This window comes from Thalia democratica, chromosome 1 (genome assembly GCF_965202585.1).
Source record: "Thalia democratica chromosome 1, ktThaDemo2.hap1.1, whole genome shotgun sequence".
Taxonomy (NCBI): Eukaryota; Metazoa; Chordata; class Thaliacea; order Salpida; family Salpidae; genus Thalia; species Thalia democratica.
Genome location: NC_139165.1, coordinates 22,746,413 through 22,771,797, shown reverse-complemented (window position 1 = coordinate 22,771,797; position 25,385 = coordinate 22,746,413).

Below are 25,385 nucleotides of genomic sequence, written 5' to 3'. Positions count from 1 at the left end.
ATATTTATTAAAAAAGGATTTGTTTATAAACTATATATTTAGTAATTAGTATAAATAGTCCTTTCTTTAAAGTCTCCTTCGATATTACAATAAAATCCTAGGACTTAATTCATTCCTTTAAGTTAATTATTTATATAAAACATAATCTAATATACATGGCAACTAGGGTATAATTAAAGCTTTACATTTAATCTACACTGTAAAAAATTACATTAGAACTTAGCTCTTCTTTAGTTTATTATTGAGCCAATTTTTCCGACTGTCTCGAAGAATTAAAAAAATATTACACTATAAAAACTACAAAATCACTTTGTTTCAACAGTTGTAGTTAGTATATAATATAGTTTTGTTTTTTTTTACATAGAATTAAACTAACAAAAGTTTATTTAAAAATGTTGTATAGGATTAAAAAATTGAGCATAACTTAGGACAGCCTAAGGTAACTTTGCACATATTTAAGCAAAGTTGCCACACACTTTAGATAACTCAGGATAAAATAAGTGTGTAAGAATTTTTAGCATTAAAAAATTGCAATTCCGTTAGTTGTAAAACTGCTTAAGTATTTAAGACCCTTTTGAATAATCAAGTATAGTGTAATATTCAAAACAAGTTGTTCTAATTTTTTTTCTTCGTATAAAGATTTGAAATGACAATGGTTTTATTTTATCTAAATGAAACATAAAATACTAACTCACTTCGTAAAATACTAGCTAATTACTAAAGATATCAAAAATAAAAATATTTTAATTGTTCACAAATTAAATGTTAGTTATAGAAAATTAAATATTAACATAGTGAGCTTAAAGTGTTTCTAAGAAAATTAGATTTCTAACTTTTCTCTATTTAAAAAGTCTTTCTTTATTGAGTAAAATATTTTTAACATGTAGTAGAAGTAAATGATAAATAAAAACACTGTTTTTCTTTGTTAAATAAGGTTTTGAACAAAATCTTGAAATGTCATATTAATTATAGTGTGGTCAGTATTTAAGAAACTGTATGACCTTGGAAGTCTGGATTAATATATTTTTTTTGATATATAGGAATTAATAAACCCTAAACTGACTTTTAATGTTTTTTTTTTCTAATTTACTTTCAGCTTAGCTTAAAATTTTTAAGACTTTTTCCCTGGAGTCGAACATTAAAAAAAGATTTTTTAAAATCTAAAAATAAATACACTGAACAAATTGTTCAGTCAAAAATTTCAACTATTTGAATACCAATGATTCGGGAATTTCAATAATTTTTGAAAATTTAATATTGAAATAATAACAGGATACAAAATTTTATTGTCAATTCAACAAAACAATTCGTAACTTAAAGAGCTCGATTCACTAACATTAAAGTAGGGTTGATTAAAAGTTAGATACTCAGAAAAATTTGAAAGTTATTAAATTTCATTGTAATTTAGGCTAGCTTTTTTTTCTATCTTATAAAAGAATAAAGCCAGTATATTGTTGTCAAAAATCCTTGCTCTTTTATTATTCTAAAAAATGAATGAGATATTGTTGTTCAATATTCAATAATATTAAGTTTTACAGCCAAATTTGTTCAAAATTTTTACTTTTCTTGATATTAAAATGTTTTTAGAGTTGAATAGAAGTTATTCAAGAGTTATACAAAATATTAATAAAACTTAGGATGAGTCTGGACAGTTTATAGTCACTCATGACAGATTTAAGCAAAGTTGCCACCCACAACATACAACTCAAGATATATTTAGTGTGTCCGGTTAGTATTTTGGACTAAGAAAATTGCAACCCTTTTAGATGTAAAACTAATTAAGGATTAAAAACTCTTAAAAATATTCAAGTATAGTTTGAACTTAAAATCAAGTTATTTTAAAGTTCTTTTCAAAATGAATATTTCAAATGATATTGGTTTTAATTATTAAAATGACACAGAAAATATGTTAAGTAATTAGCTCTTTAAAATGTTAGGTTAATAATTAGCAAATCAAAGTAAAAACCATAATAATATTTTACAATTTGAATGCTAGATAATAAAAGTTTAGATATTGTTATAGTGTGCTTTAAGTTTTGTTGACAAATAAGTATTATAAATTTTTATTATTTAATGAGTCTTACTTTATTGACTGAAACATTTTCATCATTTTTAAAAATAAAAGATATAGTTCGTCATAAAAACAAGAAATTTTGGCATAAAATTTAGTAATAATAACAAAATATATGTTTATTTAAATAAAGTTCTAAACAATTATGGTTAAAACATTTAAACAGGAATTCAATCTAGCACGAACGTGCTATAAAATTGTAAGATTTTATTAAAAATTAACTACTTTGAAATAAGATCAAGAGTTCAATTATAAGTAATAAACATTATTTAAAAACGTAACTTTACAAAAAAAAAAAATAGTTTCAGTTCTGGAACTACATCTGGAAGGTCTTAACTTAAATATCTATTCAATCACACTATGGCTGGTTTATATAGCTATATCTTAAAAATAGAAATTTTCTTTAAATCATTTTACTTTTAGTTGACTAATCTTAAAATGTATGATGTTCAAAAAAAAAAGTTAACACCAGTGAAACTGGTATTACTTTACATTTACTATTCCTATCATTTTCAAAGAGAAACTTACACAACGTTTTTTCTCCATTTTTGCTAGGAGAATGGTGAGAAAAAGTAATTTTTATTATCTTACAGTGCAAATTCCCCTATTTCTTTAAAGTTAAAGCAGAAAAATAAACATATAAAATAAAAATATATTATTTTCAAAACTGATTAAATACGAAACATTTTAGTTGACATCATCAACTGATTATAATGTTTCTAAACAATAATTATAAACTTATACATTTGAAAAGTTTTTTTAGAATATCAAATTAGCGAACATTTCCAATTGCTAGGCGAAACAATAATGTTAGCATTATAACTTAAACAATTTTTTAACTAAAATTATTACTCAATTGTCATGCCTATGAAAACCCCTAAACTACATACTCTTAAAAATTTCCAAAATATTATTTAATGCTAGTGGTGTTTTAATGATTTTTTGAATGGTGAATAAAGAAATATCAAGAAAATATATAACCTTTATTTCATTACAATACAAGCAGTTTTAGCTGGTAGACATGGTTCAACAAAATTGAATTAGGATTGATTGGAAATAGGTACTCAGGAAAATTTGTAACTTTTTTAGTTCTAAGAATAAATCTTGCTAGGTTTTTTATATATTTTGAGTCTTGAGGCCAGTATGGTGCAATTAAAAAAATTTCTGGTTATATTTAGGAATTAAAAAAAAAAATTGTCCTGCTTTCAAATCATAGATGAGTTATTTTGTTCAAAATTCAGTTTTATGATATTTATAGTCAAATTTGTTCATAAGTTGAATTATTTTCTTTGTTAATGATATATTATTGAAAAAAATATTCAAATGTTTAATAGGATTAAAAGATTTTAGGATAACTTAGGAAAAATATATGCAAATTTACCACATTCTTAAGATAACTTAGAATAAATTTGGTATGTAAGGGTAGTTCTTTGACCTTGAATAATGTGAATCCTGTTAATTGTAAAACTAATTAAGGATAAGATAAGTATAGTTTAATTTTTTAAACAAGTTGCTCTAATATTCTCTTCAATATGAAGATTTAAAATGACAATGGTTTTGATAAATTTAAATGACACAGAACATATGATAAATAACTCTGTCAAGTATTAGCTAAATATTAAAGAAAGCATAGTTCAAACCATATAATATTTTACAGATTATTTGTTCAATATTTAGAAACTTAGATACTATTATAGTGTACTAAACATTTTTTCTTATAAATTAGAACTCTAATTTGTTTCTATTAAACTATTTCTATTTCTTTCTTTCACCAGTGATATATTTTAAACATTTTAATCTATAGAAGTTAGAAAATCTTTATAAAAATAATAATTCTTGCATAAACTGTAGTAAAAAAAATAGTTATAAACAATTTTGCTTGAAGTTAAATAAAGTTTTCAACAAAATTTGAAATGGCATAATAATAATTTCATGGTCAGTGTTTTTTGCACAGTATAAACTTTGAAGTCTGATTTAATATGTTACATTTGAATTAAAGGATTAAAACACACAAATTATTCTTGAGTCTAACATAGAAAAAAAAAGAGAATAATCTTAGAATAAATACACTAAATAAATTGTTTAAACTATAACTACAACTATGTTAAATTAAATGCTTGAAGTAATTAAAAAAAAATTAGTGAATTTTGTAATAACAACAACATATAGAAGTTAAATATCATTACAATAAAATAATTTGTACCTTATAGAGCTTGAAGGAAAAGCATCGAAAAAAGATTGTCTAAATATTAGATACTTACAATGTGATTATTTTTAATTCTCAGGGTAACTCAGGCTATTTTTTTTTTATAGTATTCAGAATGACTCGGGCCAGTCTGGTCTTATTAAAAAATTGCAGAGTAGTTATAAGATTTTTTGAAAGTTCTAATCCTTTTTTTCTACTTCATGAATAAAATGTCGTTATCCCATATTCAATGATATTTTAGTTAACAAAAAATTTCTAAAAAAATAGTTTTTATTTATATTAAAAAGCATTTAGATTTAATAAGAATGAAGAAATATGTAAAAGATTAAATAAAATTAGGATGACTCAGGATAGATTCAAGCAAATTTGCCACACAAAAAAAAAAAACAACTAAAGATAAACTTCGTCTGAAAAGGTAGTTTTTAGGACTTAAAAATTGGCAGTTATTTAGTTGTAAAATAAATTTATGATTACAAATGATTTTTAAGTACTTAGGAATAATTTAATTTTTAAAAAGGAAGTTTAAAAGAAATTTTTGTATAGTTTATTTTGAACCTTAAAAAAATGTTTATTTTAACATTTGTTTATTATTACAGGAAGAGTCTACCGAATTAATACTTTAGTCAATTACGATTCATAAAACATGCTTTCTTTAAAGTCTCTTTTTTATATTATTAAAAATTAAAACTGAATTCCGTTTTTATAATATAAGCTATTTTAAGTTAATAGATTCTAATATAAATCGCTTTGAAATTTAAAAATAGGTTAATTAAACCATAATTGTAGTTAAAATAATATTAAACATGTTACTATATTTTTGTGGTTGATCAAAATGATTGATAGAAATAAAAAGGGTTTTTATTACTTTATTTCCTATGTAAATGATTTCTTATAAAAAAATTGCTATGAAAATGACTTTAAAGAACTCCTCAATAAGAATTTACTAACATAGACACATTTTGTAACTGTTTAATTGTAAGCAGCAATATTTTATTGTTTTTTTATTATTTCAGTGTTTACTTAAAATAATTTTGGAAAGTTTTTATATTAAGTTTTAGTTAAAATTTTTTTTTGAACATAAAATTATTATTCAAAAGGTGTTTTAAGTTAGTGTTGCTAAACTGGTGTAATTTATGCAGTTTAAAGAAAACTTTTGATATTGAAATATTTTTATTTTGAAAAAATTATGTATTTGTTTAAGATAATGACTTAAAAGTATTTTCAAGCTACTTTTAAAGACAAGTAAAAAATCAATATTATATTAGTTTAGGTTACTCTAATAACATTAATTGAATTTCAAACTACTTTTGTTATATTAATTTTAAGAGTTTCTTTTACTATAGGTATTTTAAATAAAATATTTCAGAATTAATATAGTAAATCTTTTCTTATTTAGAATGTTTACAAATATGAACTTTCTACTTATTACTAACATTTTTCACAACTGTGTTTGTTTAACAAAGAGTCAAATAGAAATACTTCTACTTAAAACATGCATTAAATTATTAAGCTTATGTTGTCTTTTACAAATATTTTAGTAATTAACTTGAACAATTGGTAATAGTCAATGTTCTTAAAACTTATTTACTTTAAAGTGTAATTTTTAAATATCTAAAATTTTATACTCTAATTGAATGAATCTTTCACATGCTTTCCATTGCTTTAATGTTATCTGTTTAAATTTTGACTGTCGAATTAAAAAAAAAATAGCTCAAGCAATGAAGTGTGTAATTGCAAATAAAAATTACAAAAATATAAATTTGTGTTTTAATTTTAAATTTTATTATTAATTTGCTGTTCAACAATATTTTTTTTATCTAATAATACTTAATTGTTTATTAGTTTTTATTTAACTTCAAATGTTAATAAGTTTTTTGTTTTATTTTTTTTTATTTCATTACCTTATACTTTAGTAGTTTTTTTTTAGGGTTTTGTGGTTTTTTTGTTTAAAAGTAACATTATTAGATTTATACAAAGTAGCATCTAGTATTTATAAGGTAATAGTTAAATAAAGTAGTTTTTACTTGAAAGTATAATCTACAATGATATTAAGAGTATTAGTTTACTATTTTAGTATACTTTAATGGTTTTTTATTTTTAATTCAATAAAAAGTTTAACATCTTGTGTCAAAATTGTTATAACTATTACAGAAGTGTATTAAATAATAAATATTTAAAAAGTACTAAAATGGATAACGAGAAATGTTAGTTTGATCGATGCATTATATATATAACCTTTTTATTATTCTTTTTAAGAACTACTTTTTTCAAGTTTTATAATTTATAAAAGTTTTAATAAATTTACTTTATGTATAAATTTTCTAAATACTAAGATTTTTTTAAAATCAAAGTCTTGTTATAAGTTTTATTGTATACTTGACAAATATAAGTTTAATTTCACAAAAAGATAATTTTCTATCATGTAATGAAACTCGTAATTTCTAAAATTAATCCTTTTTCCTATTATCCTATATAAAAACTTTAATAATTGTAAGTTAAAAAGCTGTGATAGTGTCTTCTAATTTTTTAGTTTTATTATTTTTATTGATTAAGTAAAAAATTTTAACACAATTTTTCAATCAAATTAAATTGGGTTAAGCTGTCAACTCAAATTGCTAAAAACTTGTTTGCTTAATTGGCAATAAACAATAAAAATAAAAAGGTTTGTATTATTCTGTAAAATAAATTTTTCGCAGGTTGTTATATATGCCTGGATGAAAATGATGATAAACTTGTGCATCCTTGCAAGTGTAAAGGTTAGATGTTTTTAGTGTTTGTTTGCTGTTTTTTGATTACAAATAAGTAATAAGCTGATCACATACAAATAATAATCTTTTCAGGTTAATCATTTACAATACACTTCATATAACTACTCTGTAGATTAAAGTTTTAATATTAAAGAACTTTTTGAAATTTTTTTATGTTTCGAGACCAAATTATAAAACACATTTTTTTTCTATATGAGTTCAGCAACAACTTTCTTCTTTTAAAATTCCAAATACTTAAGTAAAATTTGTATTAATTTAACATAACAAATTAATTAATGTCATTTTTTTTTATATTTTTACGTGTTTTTAATGTATCTATTTAAATTTTTGTAATCCATTGAAACAGGATTTTTAATAATTAAAACATCTTTAACTTGTTGTTTTAATTTTCAGTATTTTTGTATTTTCACGTTATAGTTCTAACTTTAAATGCTTTAACCATCTAAGGTAAATTTTGACAATTTAACATTAATTAAAATCAAAATAATAACTATAATAAAGGAGATACGAAATATGTTCATGAAAGGTGTTTGATAAGATGGATAGAAGAAAATAAAAAAGAATTTTGCTCAATATGCAAATACAAGTTTGTTTAAGTTTATTTAGTATAAAAATTAATATTTTTAACCATCTTGTTAAAAGTTCAAAACAAACTGACATATTTACCATAAGTTTACTTATTTAACTATATATCTTACAAAATGCCATATTTAATTTATTTCATCGATTTATATCAAAAAATGTTCTATCTTTCAGATTACAATTTCATATCATTGTTATTAAGAAAAAGGATAATTTACTAATATACTTTATAATTGGGTGAAGTTAGTTTGCAATACTTAAAAAAACTTTCCTTTTTATCGAAACTCTAGTTTTTAACTTTGTTTCTAATGAGATTATATTTGAAATTCATAAATTTACAATTCAATGCAAAACTCAGATAACTAAAAATAATCATCAATTAAAACATGTTACTATAAATTACTGTAAAGTTTTACCTTATACTTAAAAAGTTTTTATTTTGCAATGGACTGTTCATTCAGATGAAATTCTATTTATTTTTCTTCGTACTTTTTCTAAACTCTTTTACTTTAACACAGGTACAACCTTCAATGCGAAAAAAAGTTAGATCTTAAAAAATCATGGGTCACTAATTATCAGACTTTTGACTCTGATTTTGAATACATTGCATCAACTCTTGTATTTCCTTTTGTTAATTTGTTGTACTTTTCTTTGTTGGCTTTGTTTTGGAAAATATTTTTTATGTTATTTATTTTCGGACACCGTGAGAATCTTTGTGAACCAATGTTTTTTGTCATCCATCATACCATTTATTTTCTAGCACTCTTTCATGTCTATGTAAAAAGGTAATTTGTTTCTTTTAACATAGTTGTTTTAAGTTAAAGTTTTGAAAAAACAGAAGAAAATTTACCTGGTTTATATTAAAAAATAATTTATTTTATACATTTTTACAGGTATCTTAAATATACTGTTACCAAAGTAAGAAGTATAAAAAGTAAAGAAGAAGAAAGTTCTTAGAAAAATATTTTGAAAAATTGAGCAGCTTTAGATGTTTGCCACAAGACAGTTTTAAACTATTTCTTGTACTTTTTGCGCTTAAAAATAAATAGTATATTCATATCTTATGGCTTCTTATTTTCTCAATAAAAAACTGAAAATAGTCATGAATTCAGTTTTTATAGTTGCCAAAGCAACTAACTAAAGACTAATTCTTGCACATGTAAAACAATTTTTTCGTTTAAAAAGAAACAAAGTTTAATATATTCAAGAAAAAGAAGCAAGAGTGTTTTGATTGCTATTTAGCATAAATATATTTCTGTAAAATTAATTTGTTCTTTGTAAGACACGTCAGTTTAGTTACTAATTTTCTTTTCTAGGTGTAATATACATTGAAAGTAATCCGCAGTAAGAAATTATAATATGCCTTTCTACTTTGCTCGAAATTAATCGTGTTTAAAAGTTAAGAGCTTATTTATCTATTTGTTACCAAGGAACAAGTGCTAAATGTTTATTAACCAATTTAGCTGCAAAAAAATTCGTTTTACGAAAATCTAAGCTGTAGTTCTTGTTATTAAGTATAACTAAAATAATCACAGTATAACTATTTAACAAAGAAAAACCAACGAACGATTCTGTCAAATATAAATTTAAAACGCTAATTATAAATAGTAAGCTTTGTTGTGACTTCACTTATTTTTGCGATATTTAAAAAACAATCTAACTTGTGTCGAGTTTTGACTGAAATCCTGAAGCCTGTGCGACCTATTAAGAACCAAAGTATCAGTTTATCACTAAAACCGAAAATTAAATAGAATGCACAATTATTCATAATCGGACAGTTCGAATTCTTAATGATTAATAACAAAAAAATAAGAGGCTACTAGTCAAAAATTTACGAATTTAATTTAAAAAAAGCGTCTGTAGTTATAATTAAGATTTTGTTAAATTATATTAAATACAAAGACTTTATAAAAATAATCTATATAAGTATGGGTTTACAAATTGAAATGTAAAGTAGTTTTTTGTCACTTTTTAAAATATTTAAAAATAGACATCAGTTTTAAAAAAGTAGAATTTCAAAATTTTACGAATGAAATTAGTTCCTTTACTATGAACAGTTTTATTAACAAAAAAGTTTTGACTAAAACTATCAAATAAGAACTGTGTCCAACTAAAAAGATTATCACGAGTTAGAAATAATACTTAACAGTTATACGCTAATGTAAACTAAAACCTATAATGAAGCCATTTTAAAACATTTTGTAACAGAAACTTTTTGAAGAGCTAATTTAAAAAACCGATTTATTTTCATCTTCATAAAATACTTTATTAATAGTTGTTAATTATTAAATTAGTTAGTATAAATATAATGTAAACAAACGTAAACATAAACTTAAAGCTACATAAAGATAGTCCCTTTGTGTAATATAGTAAATGAGCGAATTTTTACAATTTTATAATACATAAATTATATAAACATAATTGTTATACTATTTTACATCTAGTTTGTTTTTGTATTACAAAAGGATAAAACTAGTTAAAAAAACATGTTATGTAAAGTGTTTATTTTTTAATTAGCTATAAAAGTCTTTGGAACACGTTTAATTTCAACTATTGCATATTGAGTCCAATAGATTATGAAATACTCAGAGATCATTAGATACAAGTGGTGCGTTGGAAATAAGATATTGAGAAAAGCTATATAAAATATATATCAAGTAGTCAGAGTCTGAACTATAATTTTTTGTGGTATGAAACTTAAAAACAACAACTAGTAAAGAAATAAAGATATTTAGAACAACATTCTAATTCTAAAACTTCGTTCAGACTTTCTATTTTGAATTAAAGTTATCCACGTTGTTTACATTAACTACTAAAACGTAATTATTTAGTTTAAGTTGTTTATACATTTGTAATGAATATAGGAATCGACTCAGTTAATAAGTTGTATAATAATAGTAGCAACCTTGCTACTATTCACTATTGATCCAAAAAGTTTAATAGTTAGACTAAGTTTAGGCGCTAATTAGACGATTAAAATTATTTTTTAAATATCATTATGTTTCTGTAATGAAATACCGTTTTAGAGCAGTTATAAATTTTTAAGCATTAAACACTTGATAAAAAAAAATTATAACATAAAAGAACTTATCAAAGTAAACTTTATAAGCTTAACATTATTTTTTCTATAAAATGCCTACATTTGTTTTGTCAAAAGAATAAAGCAGTTCTCTTTATCATTAGATTATAATATTATTTATAAATAACTTTTATAAATTTAATCATTAAAATTTGGTTTTATAAAACTATTCAAGGTAAGCTTTAAACAAAATTCTTTTTCTGAGAAATTTTAGTTGTTAACGGTAAAAATGCGATATATATATTTTTTTTTTATACTAAATACGAAGTAAAATAATGACTACTTACATTGAACAAGTCAAAAATTATACTTAAACCTGTTATAAACCGAGATTAAGAATTTTTACGACTTTCAAGGTACTCACATAATAAGAAAAAAAGTATATTTAACAAAATACTTTTAACAAAACTCTTATAAAAATAAAAATAATGAAAACATAATTATAATTAATTTGAACTTTTAGTTTAAACTTTTAAACATATTTTTGAATTGGCACTTTTAAGCTCACATATAAATAGTTCATGAAGTAATAATTATAATTGAAAAACACAAAATTGTTTGCTTCACCTAAATATTTAGTTCAGTTAACAACCTTAATGTTAAAAAACCTACCTAAAATACAAAAGTATTAGTTCTAAATTTTATTAGAAGGATAACCTTTGTTGTAAATATTGAAAATGCTAATGATAAACTTTAAACTTTGATAATTAAATTATTTGGACGTCATTTAAAATTACATTATGTCTAATATAAGCAATATAAGTCTTTTTAATTTTTAAATGTTAAGTTTAAATAAACTTTGAAATGTAAGATAGACGTTTTCAATAGATAAAAAAGTTAACGTATAAAACAAGGTAGAACTGCTATAATTTTTTTCGAAAATTTGTGTATTTATTTTTTTTCGATCATGTTTTCAGTGTAATTTATTTTACAAAACTTTATACTTTATAAATGTATATATAATTGTTTTTTATTAAACTAGCTACTGTATATGTTCCTATAACGTTACTATTAATCAGTCTACAAAATTTTTAATTAATTTTTCTTAATTTTCACATTCTAGATTTTTGTTGAACTTTTTAAATTTATAAATTGAACCTCTCGACACTTTTTTTCAATACATACCACTTCCATGGTAATGCTAAAAGTAGTTTTTAAACTAAATAAAGTACAGCTTAATACAAGTTATTGTTTTTTCATTTGCACTTAGAGAAATTTCAAAATTAGTTTTACATCAAAAAGCTTATTTTTAAAACATTTTATTTACCTAAAGTTTGTCATAAGTAATGAAATTTTTTCAAAGTTACGTAGCAAATAGTTTGCATACTTGAATAATATGATAAGAAAACTTCAAAATGAACATGTTGAGTTGAGTGACTTTACTGTAACATTTTTAAAATTGATATTTTTGTTTTAAATCTAATAGTTTACATTTCAAAGTTAAATAAACTTACGTTGTCTAAACTTGTAACTTAAATTTTTACCAACGAACCTTATTTTTTATTTGAAGGTTCTTTCAAATGATTAAAGTGTCAATACGTTTAGATTTGAGTTAGAGCCAAATACTGCTGACTTTAGCATGTGGCGTATCTGCAGTTACTTGTGCAAAATATGTTTGTTCTGCAATGAAAAACAAACGAGGTCGTATGAGAAATGATGAAATAAATATAAGTACTGTTATACTATTTACTGAAGACTGCAAGCCATCAGAGACTGGAGTCAAAATGAACAGTGTTGTGAATAGCTCCGAAAGAAAAATGAAATTTGAGGATAAACAACTGGAATCAAATGAAGAATTTTTATCAATACTGAAACGAAAAGTAGAGTTAGCACTAGTGTAACTAAGCGAGTTAGTTTAACTGAAAAAAGTGATGAAAATAAATACAATAGCAAATGTTTAAAATACGAAAGTAATCATCAAGTAGATGTTGTGAGAGACGCGCCTAATAAGATTTGTAAAAGTTGTAAAAATGTGAATAAACATAAAATCGACAAAAATTTTGCCGTCAAGTGTGATCCGTCAAGCAGCAAACCTTTGAATGAAGGGGTCTCAGAAGCAAATGAAATATTATGCGAAACTTCTGAGACGGAAAATATAATTAGAATAGAAAAAAACGATCTTAAAAGTAAGGTAGGGGATGTTCAAAACGGAAAACTTTTAAAACCTTTACAAAACGGAGAAATAGAGATAATTGCTGGCAATAATAATTTTAACGACAGAGAAGTAGAACGTTTTGAATCCGTCGGTATAGAAGAAATTTCTAAAGCAATGGATATTCAGTTAAGTTACATAAAGAAGTTAGCTAACAAAAAAGATAAAACACACGAATACTTAAAGAAATGGGAGAAGTTTGTTGAAAATAGAACAAAGGTTATCGAAGACAACTATGATTATTTTAAAAAAGGAGAACATTTTATTAAAAGTGGAATAAAAAAATCCAACATAAAATGTCTAGCAAAAAGAAGAATTGAGCGTATTAATGAATTTAGTAATGATAAGTTCATTAAAATTGTATTTCAGATAGAAAAGTATTTTTGGGTTGAAATTTTGGATAGATTAAGTAGTTTAGACGATGAAGTTATTATGTCAGTTGGTGAAAATGTTGCTAAATCATTAGTTTTGCTTGAAAATTTTTATACTAGCACAAAAGATTTAATATACACATTAAAGACACTTTTTAATGAAAAAAAGCACTTTAAAAAAAGAAAAAAATGAAAAGGTTCATTGAAAATAAAACTAGAGTCAATATTCAAAACAAGTTAAAATGTACCTCTGACGCACTTAAAGAATATTTTTTTGACAGTGAGAACAGATTACTTAAACTTGCAATTACTGAAGCTAATGTTAATATTAAATGTTTTACCAATAATTACATGATTAATGCAAAACTATTCTTTCAATTTCTGTGACTGCATAATGCTTAAATCAATAAGTTTGAAGTTTTGTAACAAATTTTTTTCACTGCTTTTTGTGTTTAAAAGTTACATTATTTTGTTGTTGTTTCTTTTATCAGTTGTTCTAAAGTTTTTACGTTTATTTTGTCTCTAGTTTTGTATTAAAAATAAACTAAAAGCTAAAAAACTTATTGTATGTATTTACCTTATGCCATAAGAGGAGTCATTGTTAATGTTATCTGAAGTAAAAAAAAGTAAGTTACAATTAGAGGTTTCATGATTTACTCAAATTTGAGAAATACGTAGTTTACTAAACACATTTTTGAGGAAAACAAAACTTGTTTTAAGAAATAACAATATTTAACATGCTGCATACTCTGTATGTTCGTTGTTAATAAAATTTTCAAATGGTTATAAAGTAAGTTTGAACTTTTTATAAAAGCAACAAACAGATTGCATACTTTAGTTCATAATATTTTCAAACAGCATTCCGTCCTCAGTGAACTTATGCTAAACTTAAAGAACTGAAACACATTCATGCAACTAAGTAATAAAAGTGAAAAAATATATTATGACGTAGTAATTGAAAACTGTGTATAAAACCAAATTTGTAAAAGGTAGAAGATGTTTTAGGTTATAATGATATTTTGTATGTAAAAGTAAATCCAAACGAATAATTATGAAATCAAAATGTTTACCGATTTAAACTTTAAATTAAAAACTATCTTAGTAAAGAACTGTTTGATGTAAGTTATGGTTAATAAACAGTTTCTGCTATCGGTGAAATAAAGATAGAAAACTTTTCCTTAACAATACTTAAAGTAATTACAAAAACCTATTATAATTGTAAAAAACTGTATCTTACAAACTACTTATTTTAAAGAAATACTATTATCGATGAACAAAAATAACTTTTTTGAAACAAAACTTAAGTTAAGAATGAAAATTTAAAAAAACAATTAAATTAAATTATTTTAACAGCAAATTATTTTTTCTAAATTGTTGTTTTATCAAATAAACAAACGATTAAAAACTATTCTGAAACATCCTCTTCTTTGTTATACTATCCTAATAAAAAAATTGGTTGTTATAAATTTATTGGTTTTATAAGTTTGTTATTATATAAAAAAACTGTTTTATTTATGTTTATATTTGCTTGTAATAAACTAACCCATTCACTTTCTAAATAATCTAAGTTCGTATGGTTGCTTGTTGAGTCTGTAAAAGTGATTGAATATGCTTATTTAAAGGTTTTACTCGATGTTGGATGCTTGTTGGTATAGTGAAGTTTGATTGCAGCTCGATCATTTGTCTCGCTGGTGGTCATGTTCTTCCAGTTATGTCTGTGAGAGCACCATCTTTCGGTAAAAAACGTAACTGTCTGTCCCACATAGTACTCATCACATACATTGCATTTTACCGCATAAATTCCAAAACTTTTGCAAATCATATTCTTTTTAAATCATATTCTTTATAAATTTAATTGTTTTATCACTTTTTGTTTCTATTAAGTTAGTTTTTTTCACCATTACTCCTACTCCCCCTGGATTGCATAACAAGAATTTTCTACCTAAAAGAAGCATAATCAATCAGTTTTACAGACTCAACAAGCAATCGTAAGAACTCAGCTTATTATGTGAGTATATGGGTCAATTTATTACAAGAAAATATGATAAATAAATTGTAAATTATTCGGTTAACAGTTTGATAATTATTCTCTTAAATATAGTAATCATAAAATTACTTAACTCTTTGTTTGCTTTTTACTAATACTCGGTGTTCGAGTACATTGTCAGTACATTGAAAAAGTTTCATTTGGTTAAACTGATTGTGTAGCAATTTTACAATACTAACATGGAGTTTTTTATAGATGTTCTGATGACACATGTGTTTTAATTTTGTTTGCAAGTTTTAATGTATGGATAATTTATCTTATGTTATAGCTATCAACTAAAAAATGTCAGTTTAAAATGACCATTCAGGCTTTTTAGCTCTAGGTTAAGGTTGTTTAAAACTAAATTTAAAATTGGAAAAAAAAATTGATGTTAAAATCTAACATGTACATTTAAAATACGTTTGATGATATCAATTTGATGATTAATGTTTTTTATCAAATCTAACCAAATTAAAAATAAAGCTTTAAAATTTACTCATAAGAAAATACATCTCTAAAAAATGGCAAAAATTAAGCAAAGAAAACATAAACTGTGAAATATTTTCAAAAAAAAGAACTAGTTGTAGAGGTTTAAGAGTCTAAGCTTATTTAAAAAAAAAATGTGTTTGTTATCATATCCGTATAAACTAAACGAACGTAATCGAGCGTGTTTTCAAAGTTTAAAATTTTAATAATCTTTGAAATTTTAGGTCTTTCATTTAGCTTGTACACTCCTTACAACTAGTTTCAAGGATTCTACTCAGTTTTCGTTATTTTTCTATGAGTTATAAACAGTTGTTTTGTTTAAATCGTAGCTTGATAGTTTTTGTACCAGAAAAATCACTAACTTTATGTCTTTTAGTTAAGAGGTAAAGTTTAAAGTTTTATTAAAATATATTATAATTGAAACTTTGATAATATTTAAATATGAGTTTACGTTCAATAACAAACTTTGTTTTATTCTTAATTTCAACATTGGTCAAACTTTTAAAATTTTACCGCGGCGTGATTTTGTTAAGTTATCGATTGAAAATATTCAATGCCTAAAAGTATTTTTAATTTGTTATATTTAATTCATAGCTATAGTAGTTATAGTTATCAAAAACCATTTAAATACTGTTACTTTTTCATTAAGTAATATTTTTGTTAAAATATAATGCTTCTTCTTTCAATGTTCGTTAAAAAAAAATTATGTCACTAAATTTTGTTTACTTATTCAAAGTAGCTAAATACTAAACATTTTTGAACTACCAATTAGCTATTGTTTAATTATTATTGATAACACATGATTTAAAAGATAGTGCTTTTACATGTACAATAAGATTCATTGATAAAAATGTTATGTTCCACTTTACAAGCTTACATACTTATTTGCAATTTAATTAATAATTTTGTACGACTGTTTCAGCTTATTGCATATTCACAAGATTTTTGAATTTTTTTATTGCAATAACTTAAGTTTAGTAAGTACAAAGTTGCACAAAATTTTTAGTTGCTACGTAACGATATAAAATGCACATAAAAAGTCAAAAAAAGTTCAAATAAAGTTTTTGTTGTAATGTAAGTATAAATAGAAATGTGCAAAATAAATATTTTAATTTAACCGGGTTTCAGTAAGAAATAAATCGCGACCTTTTCAAGTAAAATAAAATAGTAAACTAAAGTAAAAAAATATTTGTTGCTGAAACCTGGTTGTAAATAAAATATTTAATTCGCACTTCTCTAATTAAATAAGCTCATTAAAATTTTAGTAAATTGAGCAATCTTTTTTAGTCCAGACAAATAATTAATAATTAATCAATCAAAAATTCTCTTTCAAATCCTCTCACTCTTTTTGGTAACTTAAAAGATTTAGGTGTTACTTCTGCGTTTACTTGCGTTTAGTGGAAGCGTTCAGTAATTTTTGTTTATCTTGTGAACTACATTATTTTTAATAAGTTGGTTTTAATAATTCGTAAGATTAAATCTTATTAAGATTAAGTTCTTGAACTCCTAAACAACAAATTCTGAAGTGTGTATTCCATAAAAATGTTACTTGCTGTAGTAGCAACGTATAAAAGTTAAGACAAGATGCTACCTTACCTTTAAAATTAAGACCATTTTTTAACTCACTTTGCTTTTTGATTGATTCAAATTAAAGTTGTAAATTATTTCAATCGTTTTTTTTTTAGTTTTGACCTTTAGTCATTTTCGAAATAATTTTCCGGTTTGTTGATGATTTTATACATGTTTCTTTACTTCAACTTTTGCTTTTCGTTATTATGTTTTCTGTAACCTTTTGATAAATGTTGCAGTAGAACGGACATAGAATTTTATGTTTTTAATTTTTAATTTTTTAATGTTACTTTATAACTGAATAAATTACCATATTGCAGTAATCTTTCTTATTCAAGTCAAACATTTAGTTTTTGTCTGTTTATAGTGAACATTATACCATTATTTATCATAATTGATATTAATTAATAACTATTAAACTTAATACTTGTCAAACAAGAGTAATATACTTTAAGTTTGTATGTTTTAAAGTTTGTTATACTGGTTATCATTAATAAAATTTTTATCCCCGGACAATACTAAATTATTTAAAACTAGTGTCATGTGCTTTTGCAGAAAGACAATTGTATATTTTGTTGTAAAGTCATTCTTAACATTTTACTATAACAACATATAAAAAGTCGACTTCGAATGATTTCAAGTTGTTGATGGACAGTTGACACTTTATTGACTCTAAAGAAAACCTCTATTATGAGGTAAAAGATGTGTACTATGCTTTAAAAAATGTGGTCTCTTCAAGCTGGTCTGAGTGCTTTACTTACAAGTAGCTTACATTACTTCATTTACAAATAAAGTACGTTTTATTTACAAGTAACTTATACTCATGAGTGATAAACTATACACTACTCAAGTACTTAACAAAACTACTAACTATTAAAAGTGCTAATTTAAAATAAAGCTTTATAAATCAACACACGAGTAAAACCTATAAAAAAAATAAACATAATAAGCGTCTAGTGATTGTGACAAACTAATTGTTACACAATAACTCATGACAATGGCTTCTTTAAACCAATTAATCGTAAATTAAACGGTTGCTTGTCAACGTAAATATTCTTGTTCTCTTGGAATTGAATATATGGTATTGTACACCAAACGAACTAGATATTTTTCTTCTATACCGAGTAGTCGTATCATGTTATTTTTTAACATAAACTTCTGTTTTTGAAAACATAATTAACACGCTTCTTAAGATCTTGAGCTAATAATACAGTTAGATAATTTTAGAAAAATATTATATCGTACTACTATTATTTTTTGAATTTAGTAATCTCAGTGTTTTCTAATTTACTATTTGCTTAACTATCTGAAGTTAGACAACAGTAGGTTTTGTAACCACAGAGTTATAAAACTAAGTTATTTTGAATCAATTATTGAAAGTTATGCTTCAGTTCCGGACCACAAAGAAAAAGTCTAAACACTTTGCTAGTAAGAACAACTTTTCTTGTTCTATCTTAAAATATCATGCTCTATTAACTTTAGAGATTTTCTCTTAGTTTATCTGGCAACTATGAAGCATTGCGGGTCTATGGATGTAAAAGTTTTCGTAAATTAAGCTGCCGTGTTTGATGCAATTTTTATTTCTTTTTATTTTGACGGGTCTGGTCGAAATAAAAGCAAAAAAAAACTAGTTCTATTTACACCTAGTTTGTAAACGATTGACCATCAAAATTACATAAAAACTTAATGTTTAATTAATAATTGTGATTAATAATTGGTTTACACAATGTTACTTTCAAAAATACGTATACTTTAGAACTTCAAATAGAAACTAGCACATAAGTTAAAATGTAAATTTACAATAATTAACATTAAGACATTTTAGTAAAACGTTAAAATACAATAAAACACGAAAAAATGCAAACTACTTTATTAAGTTTTAAAGTCATGTGAGCCACATAAGCCCCATCAAAAAAGTCTCACTTTAGATTTATATTTCATTTTGAAAAAAATTGTGCAAAGTTATAAGAGTGGTTATTATTAGTAATATAATTTTTCAAATGTGGTTTTCAGTTTATTCTCGGTAGTACTTTTAATTTTTTTATTGTGTTTGTTGAATGTATTGTTATAAGATGTATTAAGAGTGTTTGTTTTTACATGGTATCGAACATGATAGATTACACTAAACTATTTTAAAGCTTGATTGATATAGCATTGCATAGAATTAGTGTAAATTTGAAGTCATTCATTAGTATATTTACTGTCAGTCAGTTAACTTTAAAGGAAATTTTCTTTAAAGAACACTTACACCAGGATTAAAGCTTTAAAAAGTCTATATATTTCTTTAAAATATTTTGCCTTACCCAAAAAGCAACACAAGTTTATATAAAACATTTTTAACACTTTTCTAAGTACAATTATGGATTTTTTTTTAATCCAGCTCACCCAAATGTTTTAATCTTTAGACTTTAGACAACATTTAAGTATAAGTTAATGTAGATTGGTTAGTCTTTATTTATAAATTAATTGTAACTGTTATATGCGTCTTGATTTCGAATTATTTCGGTAGCACTTTATCTATAAAGCTTTTTTTCTTTAATGAAACATTACTTAGAACTAATCAAAACCTCCTAAGTTCTGTTTTTTTTTTCGCTTTGAAATTAACAGAATAATTAAAATAAAGAAAACGATACATAGTCCTATTTCTTATTATAAAATAATTTGTTATGATATCAATTCTATCTAAGTGTCCGTAGTCTTTATCTAAAAGTCCACTTTATAGTAAAAACTATTAGTATGTACACAAAATCTATGGATTTAAATTCTTACAAAACTTGTACAAAACGAAGATGTTACTGGCTTGACAAAAAATTATAAGATGTTTTTTATTTTGTACAACATTACTAGTAAAACAAAAAAACAAATAGTAATGCATTAATTAAACTTAAAGTAAACGGATAAGATATTTTTGAACAAATTTTATTAAGCATGTGTACGCAAAGTACCAAGAAAGCACTTTATTACGTATCTATAAAATTCAACTTATGTTACAACTACAACGTATCAACTTGGTAAACTGCTCCGTATGAGCATTTTTTGTTCATTACTGACTAATTAAAACATCGATTTAAAACAGAAAAATGAAATGATTTCAGTTTATTTTATAACTAGTTGTAGAGGGATGTATAGATGCGTACCTAAACGAATTCAAGGTATTTATAGATATGCTTGAAAAAGTATTTTATTTTTTTTACAACATTTTTAAGAAAAGTACTGTAAGAAATTAATTTAACTTTAAGTAAACTGGTAAGTTTACTAAATATGTGTACGAAAAGTACCATGAAAACACTTTATTACGTATCTTATAAAAAGAAACTTATGTTATAACTACAACGTATTAAATTAGAAAACTGTTCCATAAGAGCGATTTTTGTTCATTACTAACTAATTAAACAAACAGTGATATAAAACAGAGAAATAAAATGTAGTAAATGATTATTTTTACTAGTTATAGAGATTTTTCTAGATGTGTACCTAAAAGTAACTAACGTAATATATAATAACTAATTTTACATTACAAAAAGAAATAAATTACACTTACAATAATCTAAAAACAATTTATTTATAATTGCAGGAAGTTTATAGAATAGTCTTGAAGCTATTATTATACATACATTAAAAAAACTTCTCTCTCAATTACCTTCAACAAGTTTTATCTTCATAGTTTCGTATGCAAACGACTTTGCGTTTAACTAATGGGTCCCTGGATCTAATTTATATTTTTTTTATTAAACATTGTTTTTATACAACTTTAGTGCTGTTTAACCAGAAATCTTAAACCAATACAATTTGAAATAAATAACTTACCTTTCTTCGCAAAACAAGTAGATAAGTACGAAACAGTAGGATGTTGATAATACAACAAACTCTTCTGAGTGGGTTAGAGGGGGATCGTCAGGGTATCTTAGTACAATCATTTGCATTGTCTTAATTAACAAACACCATACGAAATATCCTGCCACAATTCGGGTCCAATACTTTTTCAAGTATTTCAAAAGAATATTCTCCTTTTTTTCAAAGACTATATTGTACCTTTATTTAAAACTAAATAAGTTTAGAGCACAATACTTAATTTTAAACGTATGTTTTTTTTTCTGTTAGTTTGTGTATTATACAATTTTTTAGCAAAATATAGATTATTTAGACTTATATTTTGCCAATAAGTAGTAAAATTTATTAAAAACTTCATAAACGGTTAGTTTTAAAGTTGCAAAGAATTATAGCTTTACAGTTTATTTCAAAATCCAAAGGAATCATCGATTGTAAAGAAAACACTAATTGTAACGTGGTAGTAATAAGTTTCTTTTGGCAGGACGTAAAATTGAGTTTATAAAAACTTGGTCTTGCCATAATTACCAGACTAGTTACTTTAATTAAAGTTCTAGCGAACAACTTAAATAGTTGGTACAATATTTTATAGTATATTAACAATTATCTATTTTTAATACTTTCAGTGACTAGAGAACCAAAATTTTAAAATATTTTTAAATATATTTTAAGTATCTATACTCAAATTAATATTGTAATAAAGTATATTTTGAAAATCTGTGTATTGTAGAAAAGACAACGTTGATTGTTTCGTGTATAAAATACAACTAGTACACAAGCTTATATACTAAATTTACTTCATTTAACACATATCTTTTTGAAAAACATTTAAAACATTTTAAGTTAACTTTAAACAAACTTGTATTTGCATATTGAGCAGAAATCATTACTATTTTCTTCAATCTACATCTTTAAACAATTTTGATGGACATTTTTTGTATCTCCTTTCAAATTGTTATTTAAATATTAAAAGAAAATTAAAAATTAGGCTAGCTTATTAAAATATCCTTAGCATGACATGATAAAGCTACAGTATGAAAATGAGGGGTTTATTCCGTTTTCAACTACGGAGAGTTTTATTGCATGTAGAAATTTAAGACTTGGTTTTATTCACAAATAAAAGCAATAAAGATAAAAAAAGAAAATCGTTCTCATTAATTAAGAAACGAAAGATTAATGTATATAGTCCAATATAAATAGAAATGATCTTACCTCTACATTTACAAGGGTGCAGTAGCTTTTCATCATCTGTAACTAGACAAATGTAACAACCTGAAGGATTATTATTTAACATTTTTTCTTAAATTTGATGTTTAAACAAAAAATCTTTCTTTTTTAACAGTTAGTCTGTTTTTATAATATTTATTAATTAAACTTGTATAGTTCACTGTATGGCTTGTTAAATTTTAAATAAAATCTTATTTAAAGTATATATTGAAATTTAGTGAAGTTTTTTTTGTTTATACTAGACAATAGTAAAAACTTAAAAAAAATTATAAACTTCGTTAACAAACCATATACTAGCTTTTTTTATTTTATATCTAGATTTTTAAGCTCGTTTTATATAGGGTTGTTATTTTAAATCACAACGATGAACCCTTCTGTTCAGAATCACAACTAGTTTTAAATTTTATGTAAACTTTCAGCATTCGCTTCTTTGATGCTAAAAATTTAGACTTTGTGACCAAAAAATAGCCTTATATACATTAAGATAGCGTTAGTTTTTTTAGTAAATATAATAACTGATATGAAATTTAGTGGAAAACCCTTGATGGTTGTTACATATATAACTTTTATATAATATTTTTTTAATATATTAAATCCAGACTAATTTTGTTTTTGTTATTTATCTAAAAAAAATACGACTTAATTAAAATTACCATATTCGCAAAAAATTAGTTAGAATAAAAACTGCCTGAATTCAAAAAAAAAAAGTCCTTAGATTAATAAGATAATTATTTTTTAATTTCAAACTTGCCTGAATTATCCCGAGTTGCCTAAATAGCTTGGGTAAGTGGCAGCCCTGAATATTTTAATTTTTAAATGTTATAATTAAAAATTTATTCTGTTATCTCTTGTAGTTTAAATGTAAAAATAAAAAGTTTTTACAAATTTGTATTTTAGAAAATGGTGTTTTGAAAGTATAAGTTTTTGCACGTGTAAAAATAATTTAATGTCTAAAAACTTTATTTATATGTGTAATTCTTAATACGTATTGTTGAATTGTTGATAGAAAATATTGACAAAATACTGCTTTTTTCAAGTTTTTATGTTTATTAGAATGATCATTTCTAGATTATTAATTTTGAAGCATTAATATACTAACTTTAAGCCAAAACTATTCTTTAACTAACGTAATTAAAAACCCAAAATAGTTTTTAGTCTTGTTTTATATCAAAAAAGTTATAAGAAGAAATGTAAAATTCTAAGTCTAAAAAACTATTTAGATATCTTAAATTTCAATTAAAATTTGATAGTATTATAACAATTTACCAACATGTTTCTTTATCCATTTCCAAAAATTCTCAGTTATTTCTACTTTTTTATTCTGCAAAAATAAATTTTATGTTTTTACTTTTAAAGTTCATTATAAAGCTTGTTAAGTATGGTAGTAATCAAACTATTTATTTTAAAACTTTTACTTAACTAAAACTTTAATTTTCTTCAGCTAGCTGTACAAAAAATGCAAAATTTTTAATATTCAAATGACTTAATGGAAATTCAAACTGTATGAAACAAAAGCTGTGACCATATAGTAATTTTTAAACAAAACATTAATGACTTGCTTTATAGTTCATGGTAGAAAAAAATAAATGTTAACTGATTTGCTTTCTAAAATTAATTCTTAAAATAAAAAAATACTAGTTCATACCTATCTATTTTTAAATTATGAGACTAAATTTCAAAACTAATTTTAAATCAAACTTAAATGAGTTTTAAACAATTTTTCAGTATTAAAGATATAGGCTAAATTTACTATAAAACATATTTAGAATAAAACCTAGATGTGAAGTTATTAAATCCTTTAAAAAGCTAGGTCAAAGTATTTATTACTCAAATATTTTCTATTATCATTAAATATTAAAACCTTGATTGCAATAATTATTTTCAAGTATTGTTTAATTTTATTTTATTTTAAATACTTAATCTTTTTTAGCTAGTAGACTTTATGTTTTAGTTTTACTAATTGTGATATGTCTAAACTTTAGAGAAATATAAAACAAAATATAGAGACCAATATAGTAAAAGCTAGTACAAATTAAGTAAGGTATTTAAAAAAATTCCCCAAGGTAAGATTTAAAATTTTTGGAAAGATTGTATGGTTTTAACATGCAGTAACAAAACAAAATTTTTGAAAACATAAATTAAATGTAAATTAATATATATTTTTTTTAATCAAAAAGTACAACTGCACCTTATCTGGGTTTCTAGGTTTATAATTTTCAAATATAATGTGGCTAATATTGTTATTTCAAACATAAATTAAATTTAGCAAGTTTATTACTAATTAAATATATGTAACTAGGGGCTAGTAAATATAAAATATTTTTTTTTGTTGCTTTTGTAGAATAATGAATAAAAGTTTAGCAATTTTTGAGTAAAAAGTACTATTTTTTTTCTATAGTATAAAACATTGACATTATGATGACTTTTAAGTTAATTAGTTATTACTTTTATGTAGCTAGAGTACTTTAAAGGCTTTTTTGTTATTATATTTTTATTTTATTTGTAAAACTTTTATCAAGTTATTAATATTTAAAATGTTAGTAATAAATTTAAAAATATTTCCTAGTGATTCATTTGCTAAATTTATAAATATGATAAGTGTTAATCTTTAAAACTTGTATTTAATATTTAATTTTTTTATAATTAAAAGTTTTTTTTACAAATTTGAACTTTTTATTTAATTAATTAAGTTTTACTTAATTTTGAAAATCATGTTGTAGTAATTATATATTTTGTACAATACTTAAGTTTCTTCAACCAAGACTTTGATGAGATTAAAATAAAGTTTAGTGCACATTTTAATTCCTTTACAACTAGTTATGTAAACTAAGAGTGTCTATTACTCTATTAGGTATAATAATGTAGTTTTTTGATCTTATACTCAAATTGTTGAAGTTTTTTTAATCTAATTGGTTTTCCTTTTTTTGTCTTCAGAGTTGGTTCACACTCAAAATGAATCAGACTAGTTAAATTTTCTTTAATATTTTAACCTCCTTGTATTAAGAATTAATGATAGTTTG